Source organism: Hylobates moloch, unplaced genomic scaffold (assembly GCF_009828535.3).
Source record: "Hylobates moloch isolate HMO894 unplaced genomic scaffold, HMol_V3 SCAFFOLD_9, whole genome shotgun sequence".
In the NCBI taxonomy this organism is placed as follows: Eukaryota; Metazoa; Chordata; class Mammalia; order Primates; family Hylobatidae; genus Hylobates; species Hylobates moloch.
This window is the reverse complement of record NW_026652284.1, coordinates 120,939,856-120,956,656: the sequence shown is the minus strand read 5'-3', so window position 1 is coordinate 120,956,656 and position 16,801 is coordinate 120,939,856. Positions and strand designations below refer to the sequence as shown.

The 16,801-nt window shown below is 53.4% G+C and overlaps 1 protein-coding gene across 3 annotated transcripts in view; it reads left to right on the top strand.

Moving 5' to 3' along the window:
• The first annotated feature begins 421 nt into the window (after positions 1 to 421).
• Positions 422 to 16,801, top strand: part of AGO2 (argonaute RISC catalytic component 2) — a 117,927-nt gene continuing 101,547 nt past the window's right edge. For 2 of the 3 annotated variants that reach the window (XM_058443963.1, XM_032760503.2), the window contains exons 1-2: positions 422 to 666; positions 1,398 to 1,584. The gene's annotated coding sequence lies outside the window, so the exon portion shown is untranslated. The remainder of the gene's footprint in view (positions 667 to 1,397; positions 1,585 to 16,801) is intronic. The other variant, XM_058443965.1, reaches the window with a different exon arrangement.

Sequence of the window (16,801 nt, the reverse complement as noted above, 5' to 3'; positions counted from 1 at the left end):
GGGGGCGGGCGAGCCGGGGCCGCGCTTGGGGGCTCGAGGAGCGGCGGCGGCGGGGCCGGGCCGGCCGTTTTCTCGGCCCCGCGTTGGACACGCAGCCCCGGCCTCCTCGGCCCCCGCGAGTCGTCGGGGCGCCCCGCGCGGCCTGGGCCCCTCCCGCGCCTCGGGCCCGCGTCCCAGCGTCCTCACATCCCCCGCCCGTGGCCCGGCGGGCTGGGGCCGGGGCCGAGGCGGCCGCCGCGTGTAGGCCCGAGGCCCGGAGCGCCCCGCTTGGCCCGGCCTCGCTGCCTGGGCAGGGATGGGGGCGCCGCAGCCCGGCCCGGCCCGACCCTAAGCGCCTGAGAGGGTGGAGGCCGGGTCGGGGCGCCCGGCTCGGGGCACGCACGGCCGGGAGGGGAGGGGGCTGCGCCGGTTCCGACCCCAGCCGCGGTGAGTCTGTGGCGCGCTCCGTTGTGGTCCTTCTTGTTGCCAGCACTTCTTCGGCCCCTTTTCCCAAGGAAAGTCTGGAAATGCTGAATTTTGGCCAATTCCTGTAGTTAGGACTGTCGCCTGGAAAGGGGAGGACGCGGCTCCCCGGAACCCTCAAACTGCGTGCGCGGCTCGTTCTCATTCCAGACACGCCGGCCTCCCCATTCAAGTGCTAATTCCTTTTACAATTTCCTAGGAGAGGTGAGGCGGATTCCTGTAGCACCCCTTGTTGCTAGTCGGCCTTTCTCTGGAAAAGTTCTAAAAAACTTAAAGCAGTAACGCATTGTTTTTCTTTTTAAATGCAGAGTAGAAGGCGGTTTCCTTGCTGGGCCAAGAAAACGGTCAAGTGTTCTGCTTTTGGCGTGCTCCCACCAGGCACGTGGCTCCTGGCTCTCTCGGCCGGCCTGGCCGCTGGGACGGGGCACCGCCTGCTCCCCTTTGTCCGCTGGGCCCCAGCCGGGCCGCAGGCGGCGCAGGCCCCGCCGCGCTCGGGGCTTATGTTTACCCGGCCAGGCGAGGAGGCTCGCATTCCCGATGCTGCCCTCGTTGCTGCACACCGGCCCCAAATTGTGGGGTCCGGAAGGCCCCCTGGCCCACCTGGGTCCATTGATGGTGGCCGTCACTGCTGGAGCTGTTGGCTCTGTGCCTTGCGAATGTCGCGTCCTTTTCTGATGTCATTTAGAAAGCTTCAACAAGGCGGAGTCTGACCAACTTTTCAACCCCTGAGGGCTATCAGCAGTTTGAAGAAGGGTTTTCCCCCTCCACCTGGGAGGGGCCACAGTCTTGGAGCAGATGCTGGCCTCTAGAGGCCCTGGGTGGCCAGGCCCCCTCGTGGGAAGGGACCGGGCATCCCCTTGTGTGAGTTGGGACCTTCCAGCTCCTTCCTGTAGAGGAACCCAGCTTATGGGACTGACAGCACTACGTTTTTTCAGGTTATCAGTTTTAAAAGTTGGAGGCCCAGAAAAAGTGAAGAGGCTTAACTAAGGAAGGTCAAGCTTTCTGAGTTGTGTTTTGCGTGTTACTTAATTCACTCCGCTTGCTGAGGTTGGTGGTGTTTGTGAAGACAGACAGCCGAGGCTCACAGAGGTTGAGAACTTCACCAAGGTCACACAGTAGTGAGTGAGTATCAGGACAATCGGTCCGACTTCCGAGCTGGTTCTCTGGGTGCCTTCCTCAGGGCAGTGCCTTTCAGGCCCTATAACCCAGACCCACAGTAAGAAGTCTCTGTTAGGGCTGGACTGGACCAGCACCTGCCGGCATACTTGTCATTGACAGCGGGGCTTCAGGAAGCCACCCCAGCTCACTGCTGTGCTGTGTGCACTGCCCTGGGATGCTGTCTTGTCGATTTCATTTTTCAGCGTACCTTGGCCCTCATGATCCGCAGGCTCATTTCTGTCACTCGCTGCTTTTTGGAGATTGTTGCTGTGGTGTGGGCCTGGTAGGGAGCGGACCCTCTGGAACAGGACAGTGGTTGAAAGAATAAATGTGTCTGCAGGATAATTCATAGCTAATGGCAGGATGGGAATGAACCCAAGTTTCAGGTTGTACAAACGTGCTGTAATTATAAGTCTGTGGTGCAGTTCAATTTTATGCTACACATTAAGGCTTTTAATTTTGTGTAAAAGGAATTTTTGGAATAGTCTTCATTGAGACTCTTTTTAATCTTATACTTTCTAATTTAGAATTATAAGACATTCAATTTGAATTATAGAAAAATTACATTGGGAGGCCAAGGCGGGCGGATCACGAGGTCAAGAGATCGAGACCATCCTGGCCAACATCATGAAACCCCGTCTCTACTAAAAATAGAAAAATTAGCTGGGCGTGGTGGTGCACGCCTGTAGTCCCAGCTACTCGGGAGGCTGAGGCAGGAGAATCGCTTGAACCCTTGTGTCAGTGGTTGCAGTGAGCCAAGATTGCGCCACTGCACTCCAGCCTGGGGACAGAGTGAGACTGGGAGACTCCATCTCAAGGAAAAAAAAAAAAAAGAAAGAAAAATTACGAATACTTTTGCTACTTCCAATTGTAACACCCTTATTAGGCAACTTACTAATTTAAAAAACAGTTCGCAATAGCTCTACATTATACCAATCACAAACAAATGCTGTTACATATGTGAATGCTATTTAGAAACTGAAGTTAGAAATGTTACTATTTTTTTCCTTTTTTGAACTGAGTTAGTTGTTTAGGATGGGTGGATTCTCCAGTGACCTTGAACCTTCGTTGATGAACAAATTAGTTTTTTGGTTTTTTAACCATTTAAAGGTCTTGATCTGTGTCTAGTGATTGCCTGCCCCCAGGATATTGTCTCTTATGGTTTTGCTACGCTTTCAAGCTCCTGTGTGTTATACCCCTCGCAGATTTGCCACAAAGTAACCTCTGTGATATCTAAGACTTGACAGTTGTCTAAATAGGATTGTGACTTTGAGAAGAGCTGACCTTCACTGTGGTTTATAGAGCCATTTAACTCCTCCTGCCCCCTCTCCTCCTTCCCCCAGTGGTCCCCATGAAGGTGTGGCCAGTTCTCCCAATACTGGTGCCCATTTGCCATGGCAGGGTATCACCCTCTACCCGTGGGGCAGCTGACATGGCCGAGGCCATCGCAGCATGGCTGGGTATTTGTGCAGAGTCCCCCTTGGGAAAAAAAGATGTAAACACTTCCAAACTCCTAAACCCTGTGCAATTTGAAGAAGCAGAATTATTTTTTAACTTCTAGTTTCCATGTCAAAAGTTTCCACAATGCCAGTTGGGCTTATTCTCTGTGAGTTGTACAGTGAATGCTCTTCTGTAATGGCCCAGTCTCATAAAATGTGGTTTTGTTTCATGAATCGTTACTGTGAATCTTCAAAACATAACATTTGAGTTTTAAAAATAGTTAACATTGTGAAATAATTGAAAAGACACCGAAGTAGAGTGACTCGTTTAATACCCTCCCATTTATCCATTACGAAGCTTCAACAGTCATCAAGGTTTTCCACATTTGCTTCAAATATGCCCCTTTTCTTTGTGGACATTTTCCAAAGTGAATTGCAGACCTGTCATTTTACCTCGATATTTAAATACGCGTGTCTAAAGCAATGGAGACGTTTTGAACATACCCCGGTGCCGTTATGACAGTTAACAACAGTCCGTGATCAATTTCTCTCATTTTCTCAGAAATGTGTTTCCAGTTGAGTGCTTTGGATCCTGAATTTTAACCAAAGTTCACACACACATTTGGGTCTCTGCCTTCCACCTCTAAAGCTAGCCCACCCTCTCTCTTCTCCCTGCATTTGACTTGTTATATTTACATCTTTTTTTTTTTTTTTTTTTTTTTGAGACGGAGTCTTCCTCTGTCACCCAGGCTGAAGTGCAGTGGCACCATTTTGGCTCACTGCAATCTCCTCCTCCCGGGTTCAAGCGATTCTCCTGCCTCAGCCTCCTGAGGAGCTGGGACTAAGCCACCATGTCTGGCCAATTTTCATATTTTTGGTAGAGATGGGGTTTCACCATGTTGGCCAAGCTGGTCTCAAACTCCCAACCTCAGGTGATCTGCCCATCTCGGCCCCCCAAAGTGCTGGGATTACAGGCGTGAGCCACCACGCCCAGCCTACGTCTTTTAAAATCTCTTTTCTTCAGAGCATTTGTGCCTCCCCTCCCCCTCCGTTTTTTCTTTAATGGTTTTAGAAAGAACCCCATTGCTCAAGATCTTTGTTTTTTGGTCTCAGTTTTGTTGAGGGGGGCTGTTTGGAGACCCAGTTGCTCATGGTTTTAATTCTGACACATTTAAGTGGTGTTTTGTTTTGTGTTTCTGAGGGTTGTTGGGGTTGTTCTCTGTGGCCCAAGCTGGAGTGCAGTTGCACAGTCATGGCTCACTGTGGCCTCAAACTCCTGGGCACAAGCTGCCCTCCCACCTCAGCCTCCCTGGTAGCTGAGACTACAGACATGTGCCACCATGCCCAGCGAAGGTGTTTTACTTTTTTAGAGATGGAGTCCTGACGTTGCCCAGGCTGTTAAGCAGAGTGTTGGGGCAGTTCCCTTTGCATCTGGAATTTTCAGTTGCAGCAGAATCCTTTTTATGGTCCTCTTTCAGCAGAAGCGACACCGTGTGACCTATGGCAAATACGGAAGATAACTGGAGGCTCTTGCGCAGTTTATCTCTTAGTTATTTCAAATAAGAGGGATTCTTTTCTCCCCAGTGTGGGGTTGGGAACGGCTCCCTCCTTCACATACTTCTGCCCTTATCGTCTGTGGCCAGCTCTGCGCCCCCCGTGGTTGCTGCCTCCTCCTCACTGGGGATGTGCTGGCCGACGCCACACATTGAGAGCCCCGAGCCTGCTGCTGCTGCTGCGGTCAGGGGCCTGCACTTGTTTGCTGTAGCCACTATTCTAATTTTTTCCTCCAGAAGTTTAGGAACTTGAAACCACTCTTTGTTCTCGGTCCTTTACACGTTGTGACCAAATCACCAGGTCCTTCCAGTTTCTGTCTCCATAGAGCTGCACCCAGGGTGAGGAGACACCGTCTGCGCTGGGAGCTTCCTCCAGGGCAGTGGGCACCTGCAAGCTTTCCCTGGTACCAAAGGCAGACGCAAGAACTGTCCGTTGAAAGCAGGGTGGACGGGCGGCCTCTCAGATTCAATGCATTTTTAAAATCTGGGGCTTGTGTATACTTTAAAGATGAACAGGCTTGAACATTTTAAACTTGATTCACCCCTCATGGCACTGCACTTCCTGAAATCCTCAGAAAATCTGATGGGCGTGAGTGTGGTGTCATTGAGGTCGCCACTAGTTCTTTCCAAAGGGTGCTGACGCGTGTCCCCATTGTGAGCTGGGAGAAGCAGGGTGTGGGAGGTGGGCCAGGCCTCCCTCCGTCTGCCAGGAACCGGGCTGTGTGGGTTGGATCAGGAACTGGAAGCCCCACCTCTCTCCTCTCCTCTCCCGTCCCCTTCCCCCCTCCCCCCTCCCCTCCCCTCCCCTCCCCTCCCCTGCCCTCTCCTCTTTTCTTTTTTTGACAGGGTCTCACTCTCATGGCCCAGGCTGGAGTGCAGTGGCACAGTCACGGCTCACTGCAGCCTCAACCTCCCGGGGCTTAGGAGATCCACCTCAGCCCTTTTGGGCAGCCTCCCAGGTAGACTGCAGCTGTGCACCACCGTGCCTAGCTAATTTTTTGGAGAGACGAGTTTTCCCTGTGTTGCCCGGGCTGGTCTGGAGCTCCTGGATTCAAGTGACCTACCTGCCGCAGCCTCCCAAAGTGCTGGGGTTACAAGTGTGAGCCACCGCACCCAGCCCCCGCCTTTTTCATCTTCTCACTGTCATCGAGGTGGAGAGATAGGAGTCTGGTCAGAACTCCAGCCCCATCTGCATCTCCTTGTGTGGTCTCAGTTTTCTCGCCTGTAAAGTGGGGACTGTGGCCTGGATGACTAGCGTCCTCTCCAACCTTACTTCCCCCATACAGTGGCTCTTCTGCCTTCCCACCTGGCCCCGGGCACGGGCGCCTGTGCTGAAGGGGAGCGGCACATTCCCCACGAATCCTTAGTCTTCATACAGTGACCCAGGACAGAAGAGAAGGTGCCCGAGGCCTGCAGTGACAGCCGGAGCCGAGGTCACATCGGCTGGCAGAGCCTGGCTCCTACTGTTTCTTGCAGTGTATCTTTTCCTGTTTGATGTGTCAAAAAATCCATGACCCCCAGAGTCAGGCATTTATTATTATTTTTTTAATTTTTTAAAATTAATTAATTCATTTATTTTGAGACAGAGTCTCTCTCTGTTGCCCAGGCTGGAGGGCAGTGGCACAGTCTCGGCTCGCTGCAACCTCCGCCTCCCAGGTTCAAGTGATTCTTGTGCCTCAGCCTCCTGAGTAGCTGCGACTACTGGCATGTGCCATCATACCCATTTTTTTTTTGTATTTTTAGTAGAGATGGGATTTTGCCATGTTGCCCACACTGGTCTTGAACTCTTGAACTCAGGTGATCCACCTGGCTCAGCCTCCCAAAGTGCTAGGATTACAGGTGTGAGCCACTGTGCCCGGCCTGTTATTATTATTATTATTATTATTGTTGTTGTTGTTGTTATTATTTTGAGGTGAGGTCTCACTCTGTTGCCCAGGCTAGAGTGCAGTGGCACAGTCACGGCTCACTGCAGCCCTGACTTCACAGGTTCAAAAGATCCTCCCACCTCCACCTCCCGAGAAGCTGGGGTTATTTTTTGTAGAGATGGGGGTCTCCCTATGTTGCCCAGGCTGGTTTCACTCCTGGCCTCAAGTAATCCTCCTGCCTTGACCTCCCAAGGGGCTGGGATTACAGGTGTAAGCCACTACACCCAGCACAGAGTTGAGCATTTCTTAGAAGCATCTGTGCTGCTTAACACTGCAGAATATTATGGAGATGCACAGGGAATAAAAAATATCTGCAGGTACACACACACACCCAGGTATGTAACACACACACATGCACACACACATACATGTGCCTGGCTCCCTGGCGGGGCTGCCGACCTCCTCATTCCTGGGGCCTCACACACGTGGGTGTTCGTTCCCTGGGGAAGCAAGAGTGGCTCAGGAGGCAGCGCATCTGGCAGCCCCAATAAGGCAGTGGGTCAGGGCAGGCTGGGCCGAGCTCTGGGGTGGGGCCTGCCCACAGCTGGCGCTCAGGCACTGCGGCCAAGGGAGCAGGAATCACAGAATCACCTGAAAGCTTCTTCCAGTCTCTGCCCTGAAGACCTAGGAAGCTGATTTCACAGATGTCCCAAGTGATTGCCCATTCGGCCGGGTTTGGGACCCCCTGGTTTTGGGATAAGGGTGGGGAGAGGAGGTAGAAGCCCTCAAGCAGCTCCGGGAGCCTCCTCCTGGGAGTGGAATTGAGGGAGGGAGGAGCCATGTCAGAAACCTGGAGGACAGCCCCGAGACAGGGGGATCAGCAGCCCTGGGGGGTGCATCTGTGGGAGATCGCATGTTGGGTGTCCCACAGGGGACTTTGTGGTGGTCTCCTTTACTGATGAAGCGTGGAGTTCTGACAAGTGACCGCCATGCTTGTGTGCGGTGCCACCTGTGGTTCCGTGTTGCTGTGAACACAGCTAGTCCACTACCAGACGGAGGGGGACTTCTGAAGGTGATTACTGGGGCTTCAGTAAATGCAATGCAAGTCGGCCAGTACCTGTTTTTAAGGACGTATATCCCAAAACAAACACAACTGTAGCAAGGCTTAGAAACAGCCAGACTCAGGAACCCAGGTGGCCCCTAACCCGAATCTCTTACTGCAGTTGACATCCATCTTGGGAAAATCCTACTGGGGCAGTAACTCTGGGCGATGTTGTCGTTTTCCATGTCATTTCTGAGTGTTTCAGCTCTGGGTTTTTGTCCTTAGAGAGTCAGTGTACTCTGCTGCCAGAAGACAGCCACTAGAAGCTTTCCTCTTGCAGCTGCACCTAAAAAGATCAAAAACTGAAGTTCATAGGTCATAGCCATTTGAGATGTTTGTCAGGTTTGACTTATTGAGTAAAATAATACAACTGTTGTGAGTTTGTCTTGCCAACATCATGTTGACTTGTTGGAGGAGTTTGCCTCAGCACTCGTGTTCCGACGGTCGGAGGACTCGAGAGTGCTTTGCCCTGTTTCTTTTTGGCTTTGATAGTGAAAGGATCCTCCCGTGGGACCCACATTCCCAAGCTTCTCCGGTGTCTTGCCCTAAGTGAGCTTTTATGCAGGGTGGGAAGGTGGCGGGCACTGGGTGTGAATGGGGAGTTCTTTCGCCCCTTCTTTGGGGTGAGTGTCTGAGTCCCAGTTATGACTGATGAGATGATCAGTGTCCCGTGTGTGTGGCGCTTGGCGTGCTCGGGGACCCGGACACCATTCTGGTCTGAGCACGGCCCCATGCTCGTGTGCAGTCTGAGCAGTGGGAATGAGAAGCCCAGGGAGGCCCTGAGGGATGGCGGCCTCCCCCGCCCCTCAAGCTGGCAAGCCGGGGCATCATTTGCTTTATGTTTTTTTTGCAGGGACAAAGGAATTAATAGAGTAACACGAGTAAAAAATGCAGAGAAAGCAAAGAAAGATGCCAACAATGATGAGAGGGGTGATTGGAACCAATCTGTGTGTGGAGGTGCCTGAGCTCTTGGGAGTGGCTGGGGGCTCATGTGACGTTGCAGGACGCCCGCATCAGCATGACACCACCCTGAGCGCAGGCTCAGGTCAGGCCCACCTCACTGGAATCCTGGCCACGTGATGGGCGTCTCACCTCACCTCTCTGAACCTCAGTCTCCTCTTCGTACCTCGTCCTCATGGTGGTGGTGCTTTGATCAGAGGAGAGGATGCGGGCGACCTGCAGTTGTATCCCGCATGCAGGGCCCTCAGAAGGTCCCTCTGATGGTGACTGTTACTCCCGCCGTGATGGGGGCGTTACTCTGCCTGGCGGTAGGGCGGGTGTTCCTCCTCCCTTTGATCCTCTTTGTTGACCTCTGGGTCTTTACTTTGCAAGCAGGGAGGGATGAGAAAACATTTAAAAAGGCTTATCTGATAAGTAACACTCATCTGTGTGGTGTCCACAGCGGCCTTGAGAGGCTCGGGCCAGGGACACAGAAGATGGCCTGTGCTGCCCAGAGCTCACCTCCATACAGACCCAAGTGCACTGGACGCCCACAGCACTTGGGGACCTTCCTTGCCCGCTCGTAGACAGGAGCGACGCCGAAAGGGCTCCAGCTGTGCCCCCCAGGCCATGAACCGAGCTGAAGCCGGTGGAACTAGAAGGCCACGTGCTGCCCGTGGCTTTGCCATGGTGGCTCAAGTGGCCCTATTGGTGACTGGGGCAGGGGGACCTTGCTGGGCGCGCTTTGGTCCCTGTGCGTGCTGCTGCTTCGCGAAGTATGCAGTTTGCCAGATGCTAAAATGCTTGCCTCACTGTAAGCACGGTCACTTTAGGTGTGGATGGATTCTCAGTGCTGAGACGCTCACTCATCACACCTTAACTTCGCTGTTGGCCCTGGAAGCTTTTTTGGGGGGGGGGGGTCCCTGTTCTGTGCAGCTCCCCTGAGGAGTGTAGAGCATTCTCCTGGAATGTTCTGAAACATTTGAGGGTGACCCTGTGGACACAGCCTGGCCATTCCAGGACTGGCAGGTGAACGCAGGATCTGGGTCGGGGATGCGCATGGTAGAGTTGGCAGGAACTCTGGTTGGACTCCCCCGGGGAAGCTTTGCAAAGGATGTGCCATTGGAAGGAGCCAGGCCGGGGGTGAGGCCCGTTCATGGTGTGTGATTGAGGAGAGGGCTTGGGGACAGCATCAAAACAGGACTCGCCAGTGAGCCAGGTGTAAAGCACCCCCTGGATATGAGGGACGAAAGAAAGACGAGGGCTGAGCAGGGTCAGGGGCTGGGGCTGGGGAGGGCGAGTTGCCTGGTGGTCAGCACAGGCCCACCAGGAAGGAGTGGGACTGGGCCAGGGACGGTGGCTCACGCCTGGAATCCCAGCACTTCGGGAGGCCAAGGCAGGCGGATCACCTGAGGTCAGGAGTTTGAGGCCAGCCTGGCTAACGTGGTGAAAACCGGTCTCTACTAAAAATACAAAAATTAGCCAGGCGTGGTGGCGGGCGCCTGTAATCCCAGCCACTCGGGAGGCGGAGGTTGGAGCGAGCTGAGATCGCGCCACTGCACTCCAGCGAAGGAGGGATGCAGCCAGGGCCCAGGTGCAGGCTGAGGGCAGGGAGATCAATACCCGGGATGTGCAGCAGGGACTGAGCAGAGGAGGGACACCAGCTGACTTAGTCTTTAAAAGGATCCCTGTGGCCACTGTGTTAGAAACAGACCAAGAGGGTGGGGTGGAAGCAGGGAGGCCTTCCTGGAGGAGGCTGCTGGCATGGTCCCAGTGGAGCGCATGCACCCGGGCAAGGGGACCATTGGAAGGAGCGGGAGAGGGGTGTGTGCCATGCACCGTCCCCCGCCTCCAGCATGGTCTGTCTGTGGTTCTCTTTGAGTCTCGTCCCATTTCCCATTTCTCGTTGCAGACCCCAGTGGCATCGTCTTGTTGACAGATGTTTCAGAAGATGTCACCGCACAACAAGGGCGTGTGTCTGTCTTCCTCTCTGCTCCTTATATGCCCCCTATAGTGTCCGGCATCTGAAGACCAACGCTTCCTCCCAGCCGGGGAGCACATGGTGCCAGAGTTGCCCGTTGCACACTGGTGTGGATGTTCACAGTTGGTGGCCTCGGAATGTGAGGACCAGAGCCGCCTCCTGAGCCCCCAGCCTTGCTGTTAGTTGGGGACACTGGCTGCTCGGTGCTGCGGTCTCCCGCAGCTGCATCTCCTGGGTGTAGCCCGGCATGCCCTCTGTTCTGAGTGTCTTTCTTGCAGATTGGTGGTCGGAGCTGGAGCGGTAGTTTGGATGCAGGCTGTCCAAGTTTGGGTTTGTTCTGCCGCTGTCCATCCCCGTCCAGGGTGAGGTGGTCACCTGCCACACACGCCGGCTCTGTGCCCTGAGGTGCGTGCAGTGTGGATGTTCTGGCTCCACTTCTACAAATGGGGACTCACCCTGCTTGGCCGGTTGGGGTGTGATTGAAGGCAGGGGGCGAGGCTGGCCCAAGTGGGCTGCCTCCCAGAGTGAGGCAGGGCTCCAGAGGGGGCAGAGCCGGGTGACCCAGTCAAGACCTGCTGGGTGAGGGCTCTTCGGAGCTGGCCTGAGGACAGTGGGTGCCACCCATGCAAGCCAGTGTGAGTGTCTGTTATGGACAAGCTTGGTTCCAGAAACCCAGCAGGGGACAGTCCATCGTGCTCGCCCTGCATCTTCCTGGCTCCCCGTGCATCTCGCCCTATGGTGGGCTCTCCTGTCCACCTGTCTCCATCACCCACTGTGACCTCCTTGCCCCGGGATCATCTTGGTTCCCTTGTGTCTACTTTGCAGTGTTCGCCATGTGTCTTCTTTAACTCACTAAAGGCTTAGTGCCTTTAGTCATTTCTTTGTTTAAGAGTTAAATCTGCATGTTGAAACTCGCTTACCCTTTTGAAAAGTTCTGCAGCCATCCCGCCCTGGGGCCTCTTCTTCTTGTGGTTTGTGGCAAGTGGCCTCCCAGGGCTGTGTTTGGGATGGGAGGTGGCTTCTGTGACCTGGCAGGGGTGATGATGGTGGCCATTATGGAGGGAGGGGCCATGGGGCCGCATCCCATAAGCACTGATGGAGACAGGTAACAGGTGTGCATGGGAGGGAAGCATGGTCACATCAGAGGGCATGCAGCAAGACGGACGGCACCCTCCGTTCCCACTAGCCCTGCCCTTCTGGGTGTTGCTAGGTCCAGATGTGACCCGTGTCCATCCGGGGACCTGACTGTTGACTGGCTGCTGGAGGCTGACTGCCTCCCTGTGTGCCCTCAGGAGACAGGCCAAGGCTGGAGTGCCATGGGGACGTGTGGCAGTGATATCAAATGAACCATTGTAAGATGAACAATTCAGTGGCATGTAGTGCATTCACAGTGTGGTGCAGCCATCATCACTGTCTACTTCTAAACTGTTTCATCCCCCCAAGAGGAGACCCCATTCGCTCCCACCCAGCCCCTGGGAACCACCCATCTGCGTTCGGTCTCGCTGGATTGACCTATTCTGAGTATGTTCTATGGATGAAGCCACACAGCCAGTGAACTCTTATGTCTCCTTCTTTCACTGGGCATGTCTTCAAGGCTCACACGGCAGCATCAGTGTTTCATTTCTTTTTGTCATCAAGTATCCAAGTGTATGGATCTATCCCAGTTCATCTATGATTTGGCTTGTTTCCACCTTTTGACTATTGTAAATAGTGCTGTTGTGAGCGTTTGTGTACAAGTTTTCATGTGGACGCGTGTGTTAACTTGTCATGGGCTGGGTGAGATGGTCACTCTGTTTAACTTTTTGAGGACCCGCTTAGCTGTTGTACAGTGGCTGCACCGTTTCCATTCCCGCCAGCAGTTCACGAAGGGTTCAGTTTCTCCACGTCCTCATCAACACTTGTTACTATCATCTGAACCTTTTAGAAAGTGAACCATACTAAACCATTTCTAGCAGATTAGTTACCAGGGTGGAAAAAAATGTTAGATTTAAGATGTTTTGCCCAGATCACCTAATAGATATTGGATGTGTTCATTTCTTCATGCCAGAGTGTACAGCATATTTGGAACCTGGATGACTAAATGAACATAATAAAGGTAAACATCATTGAACAAGGCCGAAAAGGGAGTCCAGTACCCAGACTCCATCCTAGATGCCTCATATGTCAAAGAAGCTTGTTCTTTGAGTCAGTGTTGAGTGACAGCTATGTGCTGGGGTCATGCCCGCAACTGGGGACAGTGGTGAATGGGCACAGTCTTGGCTTCTGCCCTGCGAGCTCACGATCTGAGTCATGAACACAGACGTGAGTCTGTGAGCAGTCACTCACAAATCCATGGAAAATGGCAGGTGTCTCCAGTGCAAGCAAGTTCTTGGTCCAGTAGGAGGGCAGGAAAGTGGCCCGGAGCATGGGGTGTTGGGGACTGCTGTGGCCGGAGGCTGCCAGGGCATAGCCATCATCATCCAGCCCAAGGAGGGGCAAGTGTGGGAGACAGGCGGGCCCACTGGCTGCAGGGTGGAAAACGGTTGGCAGGTGGCTTGGAGATCATCAGAAATGGCACCTGTGAGGGCATCTGTGGGTGGAGAGATGGAACAAATGTGGCGTGAGGGAGAGGCTGGTGCCCAGAGAACTTCTGCTCCTTTGGCATGGATGGGCACAATTCAGGAGGTAGGGAGATCGCTTGAGCCCAGGGGGTCCAGGCTGCAGTGAGCTGTGATCACGCCACTGCACTCCAGCCTGGGTGATGGAGTGGGACCCTGTCTCTTTTTTGAAAAGAAAAGGAGACCAGATTTATGTTGAATTTGCAAACTTTGAGAAAAATTTTTTTTTTCCTTTTTCTTGGGGACAGGGTCTTACTCTGACACCCAGGCTGGCTTGCAGTGGCACAATCTCAGCTCACTGCAGCCTCTGCCTCCCTTGCTCAAACGATCCTCCTGCCTCAGCCTCCCACAGATGCATGCCACCATGCCCGGCTAATTATTTTGTATTTTTTGTAGAGACAGGGTCTCGCCATGTTAGCCTGGGCTGGTCTCAAACTCCTGAGCTCAAAGTGATCTACCCGCCTCAGCCTCCTAAAGTGCTGGGATTACAGGCATGAGCCACCGTGCCTGGCCGAGAAGAAGTTTTAAAGGGCTTTTTATTGTGGAAAAGTTCAAATGTACATAAAAGTGGAGGAGAAAATATAAGGAACACTCGTGGCCATCACTCAGTCTGTCCTCTCCTGCTCCACACCCTCCATTGTTTGAGTCATATCATTTCATTCATAAATATTCTCTTACCATTTTACTTGACAGTGATTTTAGGCTTACAGAAAAGTGGTCAGAGTAGTGCAGGGCTCCTATAGTTGGCTTCCCCTGTTGCCATCATCTTGTCTGATCCTAGGGCAGGTTAGCATTGCTACAGGCCTCTTAACCCGGCCTACAGCTCTTAGGCACATCTGCCCATTTGACTAATGGCCATTTTCTGGTTATTCATTGTTCACTTCTGGAGCCCCCTCCCACCCAGGCTCCCACGTGGCCAGTGCTGTTGCCTGAAGGCCCCTCTTCCTCCTGACGTGGGACCCCTTCAGGTAGCCCCACATCTTTTCAGCGTGCCCCTTCACATTCTGACTGTTCCTCTTCTGGAACTGCAAGGTGCTCCAGGCTCCTTGAATTTTTCCTGCACCAGCCCGTTTCATCCCTGAGCTCCTGTTCTTTTATTGGAGGATGGTGCTAGAAACAGGTCTGGACGCAGGCAGGAGACACACGCGTCCACACTAGCATGCGTGTGTACACACATCTACGTGTGCTTATCCCCTGCGTTCATGTTAAAAACCATGGGATCATACCGGTGTTTCCAGTTCACATCCACCCCAGCAGGGCTTCTCGCCTCCCCCACTGCTTATAACATTAGCAGGTATTGAGAAGCCTGGCCTCACTGTCCACAGTGTGTTTGCTTATTCGTTGAAACCTAGTGTGCCCGTAGGTTCGTGGAGAATTGCCGGCCCGCACCCCTGCGAGACACAGACTTTCTGACCGGAGCCCTCATATGTGTGTGGCTCTTTTTGTCTTTGGCCTTACAGTGCAGTCCGAAGGCTGCTTTCCAGAGTTGCCTGGGGGTAGGTCCCTCCTCTTCTGTGCTCTGCAGCACAGTGAGCATGCGGCGGCCTTAGCCTCAGGCCTCCCGCGGCTGCCTTAAGCCTCTGGCCTGCCCGGTCCCTGGCGCCAGGTCTGTTTTCCCTCCTCCCTTCTCTCTGACCCCGCTTTGGTCTGAGCCATGCCTCTGGGCCCCAGCATTGCTGGGCCGCGTTGTCGTTTTATTTCTCTTGTGTCCTTGCGTCTAGTGTGAGACATTCAGTGGATCGCTTATGGATGGTCATTAGTGGTCCAGAGTGGAAAGTGAGGTTGTTGTTCGTGTTGTAGTTACAGCTCCTGTTAGGGAGCAGTTCCTGGTGTTGCCGGTGACTATTAGAGTTGCTACCGAGCCTGCGCCACAGCCCATCCCTAGCGACTTGGCGACAGTGGCTGCCAGGTGCGGGTGGCTGTGTCTTGTATACGCTGTGTGTGGGCAGCCCGGGGCCAGGGGCCCCCTCCTTTCATGGCAGCCTCTGTCTGCATCACAGAGATAAGGCCGTGGCCGCCACCAGGATAAGGAGCCAGCGGCTGCTCTCGGAGGAGCCGCCCTGACCCCTCCCAGTCATGCTGCCGTGGGGTTTCCACGCAGAATTTTCCTGGGGCAGAGTTGCTTTTTGATTCTAGTTTTTTTTAAAACTGTTCTTTCCATCATGATAAAAAGAAAGACATGCTCATTTCAAATAATTTAGAAGATGTGGAAGTAAAAAGAAAAAAAAATCACCTGTAATATTACTCACAAGAAATATGTTTTCTTTTCTTTTCTTTTCTTTTTTTTATTTGAGACAAGGTCTCACTCACCCAGGCTGGAGTGGCACAATCACAGCTAACTGCAGCCTCAACTTCCTGAACTCGTGTTTCTCCTGCCTTGGCCTCCCAAAGTGCTGAGATTACAGGTGTGAGCCATTGCTCTTGGCCAACATTTTTTTTTTTTTTCCTGAGACGGAGTCTCACTCTGTCGCCCAGGCTGGAGTGCAGTGGCACAATCTCGGCTCACTGCAACCTCCGCTGCCCAGGTTCAAGCGATTCTCCTGCCTTAGCCTCCCAAGTAGCTGGGATTACAGGCGCCCACTACTGTGCCTGGCTAATTTTGTATTTTTAGTAGAGATGGGGTTTCACCATGTTGGCCAGGCTGGTCTCGAACTCCTGACCTCGTGATCTGCCCGTCTAGGCCTCCCAAAGTGCTGGGATTACAGACGTGAGCCACCACGCCCAGCCCAACTTTTTTTTTTTTTTTTTGGAGACTCTGACTCTGTCGCCCAGGCTGGAGTGCAGTGGTGCGATCACGGCTCACAGCCGCATCAACCTCCTAGGCACGAGCAGTCCTCCCACCTCTTGAGTAGCTGGGACTACAGGTGTGTGCCACCACACCTGGCTTTTTTATTTTTTAGTAGAGACAAGGTCTCACTATGTTGCCCAGGCTGCACTCAAACACCTGGGCTCAAGCAGTCCTGCCACCTCAGCCTCCTAAAGTGCTGGGGTCACAGGCCTGAGCAACCATGCCCAGCATCCAACAATTTTTAAAGTGAAAGGATGATGGCAGCACACAGATCAGAGGGTGGGCTCCTGTGGGATAGGGTCATGCCCATGGGCGGCTGTGCTCGGTTCTTGATTATCCTCCACCTACCAGCTGCGTGATCGACGTTGGTGTCATCAAAACTCTTCATTTGGGCATAAGAGTGGTGTTTCTCGGCCAGGCGCGGTGGCTCACGTCTGGAATCCCAGCACTTTGGGAGGCTGAGGCAGGTGGATCACTTGAGGTCAGGAGTTCAAGACCAGCCTGGCCAACATGGTGAAACCCCGTCTCTACTAAAAATACAAAAAATTAGCTGGGCATGGTGGCAGTTGCCTGTAGTCCCAGCTACTCAGGAAGCTGAGGCAGGAGGATCACTTAAACCCTGGAGGTGGAGGTTGAAGTGAGCCGAGATCTGCACCCCAGCCTGGGCGACAGAGCGAGACTCCATCTCAAAAAGAAAAAAAAAAAAAGAGTGGTGCTTCTCTCACAGGATCCCTGAGATTGAACAGGTCAGTGCGCCCGAGAGCCTGGTGTACAGCAAGCGCTCGCGTTAGCTGCCAGTTGTGTTGTTGTTTCTCTTCCATATATGCCTAGAACACCCTCTTTTTCAGAGTGCTTCCTTACAGTGTCTGACAAGGTGTTTGGGGATGAGGGCGCCCACTCTCTCACTGCCAGAGGCT